At 38.1% G+C, this 2,940-nt stretch overlaps 1 non-coding gene across 1 annotated transcript; it reads right to left on the bottom strand.

Annotated features, from left to right (window-relative positions):
- Positions 1 to 2,103: 2,103 nt before the first annotated feature.
- LOC121211724 (small nucleolar RNA R71) lies at positions 2,104 to 2,210 on the bottom strand. The gene has a single exon (XR_005906942.1). It is a non-coding gene; the product is annotated as a small nucleolar RNA R71 (small nucleolar RNA).
- Positions 2,211 to 2,940: the final 730 nt, after the last annotated feature.

Here is a 2,940-nt window from a genome sequence, read left to right on the forward strand (position 1 = left end):
ATGGATGTTTATTACTAGATTTGTAGATTTTGATGCTCTTAATCCTGTTATTTCATGTTTTGTACTTAGGAGAGCACCAAGAGTCGAAAGGAGCCAAAAACGAGCTAAAAAGGGACAAAATGGACCAAATCGAGAAGATGACACAGCCTAAGCCTTGCCACACTGGCATCTCACACGCCCATGTCCTTCGGGGGTGTCGACCAAGGTTTTCACGATTCACACGGCCTGGCCATTGAGCCCACACGGCCGTGTGCAATTCAACGGATCGAACACAGGTTGGTAGTCACGTCACACGACCGTGGCACACGAGCGTGTCCCTTTTTCAAAGAGTTGTATTTTACACGGAAAAGGATACTTAGGGAGGAAGAAAGCCAATCCAAAGCCTATATAAACACTCTAAGTGTGACCTAGAATGGGGGCCGCCTCTCTAGAACTTTTCTGGAATACAGAACCACACACCGGGAATTACTTGAAGGAACTAGACGATCCATCTCAAAAGCCAGAGCTACTCCAAGACTGAAGATCTCTCTCAGAATTCCTTCAAGGGTTTTAGAGTTTTCTTTATGTTTTGTTATTTTCATACTTTTGAGATGTACTCTTATTTTATTATGAACTAAACCCCTTAGATACCTAAGGGGGATAAAACCTATGATAGATCTTGTTATTATTATCTGAACTGTATGATAAATACTTGATTTGTTCTTAATTATGTGTCTTTAATGCTTGAGTTAATATTCTGGGTATTAATTCATGATTTGATGTGCTTATGCAGAGGAGGAATAGACCCTGCCTAAGAGTAGATTTGGCATAATTAAGCGGAGTTGATCGAACGCCTAGAAATATGGTTATGAGATTTTGCCAGATTAGGGTGAAACCTAATATGGGAGTCCATAAAGTGATTTACTGCTTCCCTAGGGGTTTTAATTAAGAAAGAAATTTCGATTAATTCAACTGAAGGTTAGACGTTATTAGTCTCAAAAGGGATAATAGCATAGGTTAGGGAGTCTCACGGATCAAGTCAAGTGAATAAATCGTCCGGTTCAAAGTCAGATAACAAGTGAAATTTAGGTGGATTCCTCCTTGGGTGTCGTCTTTATCAATTGCTTTTCTTCAAGTCTTTTTCCAAATTTTCTCTTTGCTTTAATTAAATTGGTTAATTAGTTTAGATAATTAGTTTAATAAACAAACCCTTTTATTCTTAGGCTAAATAATAAAAAGATAGTTATTACTAGTACTTTTGGTTCGCTTGGGTACAATATCTCGGTCTTGCCATTACTATACTATTGTTCGATAGGTGCGGTTGCCTTTTCGTCGTGATAATAGTTAGTCTAGGTTTGATCTTCATTATAAATATTTATTACTTGTTACGAATTACGCGATCAAATTTTTGGTGCCATTGTCGGGGAACTGAAATATTAGGAACACTAAATTTTTATTACTTTAGCCATTCATTTTTCTTACAATTTTATTTTATTATTTATTAATTTGCTTTTTCTCTCTCTTGGCAGGTTTTTATAGTTTATGATTAGAAGAAACCCGTCAGGACCATTACTTTTTGACGAATAAATCGATCACACAGTTCGTAGAAATCAAAGAGAAATAAGGCGTAGTTTACAATACACAGAGAACAAGCGAGAAGACGATACTCAACCCCCAACCGAAGAGATGGCCGAAAACCAAAGTAATCAGCTACCTCTTGCAATTGTTGTTAATCAAAATCCTGCTCCATGTACTATGTATGGCTATGCTAAACCTTCTTTAACAGGAACGGAGTCTAGTATAGTTTAGTATAGTTAGACCTGCTATTGCTGTGAATAATTTCGAACTAAAATCTAACACAATTCAGATGATACAGCAGTTTGTTCAGTTTGATGGTTTGCAGGATGAGGATCCCAACACGCACTTAGCAAATTTCCTGAAATTTTACGATACATTCAAAATCAATGGCATTTCTGATGATGTCATTCGTCTTCGGTTATCTCTCTTTTCACTGAGAAACAAAGCTAAACAATGGTTGAACTCGTTACCACGAGGGTCTATCACTACTTGGGAACAAATGACTAAGAAATTTTTACTAAAATATTTTTCGCAGGCTAAAATGCTAAATTGCGTAATGATATCTCTTCTTTTGTGCAGATGGATTTAGAAACACTTTACGATGCATGAGAGAGATACAAGGACTTACTGAGAAGGTGCCCTCACCATGAGTTACCGCTTTGGCTGCAAATTCAAACTTTCTACAATGGTGTGAATCCCTCGACAAGACAAATGATTGACGCAGCTGCTGGCAGAACCATCAACAATAAAACACCGGAAGATGTCTATGAATTCATAGAGGAGATGTCACTGAACAACTATCAGTGGCAAGTTATGAGGACAAAGCCAATGAAAACAGTCGGCGTTTATAACATCGATTCAGTCACCATGCTCCCCAATCAGGTAGAACTTCTCAATAAAAAGATTGACGATTTACTTGGTTCTACGCAGGTACATCCAGTAATGAGGTGTGACTCAAGCGGAGAAGATGTGCATACAGAATATCAATCCTTTAACCCCACAACCGAAGAGGAACAAGTCAACTATATGGGTAATAATAACTTTAGATATCAAAATAACCCATACAATAATACTTATAATGCAGGTTGGGGAACCATCCAAATTTTTCCTGGGGAGGTCAAGGAAATCCAAAGCCACAAAACCCTCAAGGTTTTCAACAGCCACCTTATCAACAGGAGAAAAAACCAAACCTTGAAGAGATGCTTTCTAAATTCATCTCGGTGTCAGAAACCTGTTTCCAAAATACCGAGACAGCACTTAAGATCAACAAGCATCAATCCAAGGACTCGAAACTCAGATAGGCCAGTTGTCCAAACTAATCTCCGAACGACCACAAGATAGCCTACCAAGTAATACTGAACCTAATCCGATGGAACACCTCAA

The sequence above is a fragment of the Gossypium hirsutum genome, chromosome A12 (assembly GCF_007990345.1).
Source record: "Gossypium hirsutum isolate 1008001.06 chromosome A12, Gossypium_hirsutum_v2.1, whole genome shotgun sequence".
NCBI lineage: Eukaryota > Viridiplantae > Streptophyta > Magnoliopsida > Malvales > Malvaceae > Gossypium > Gossypium hirsutum.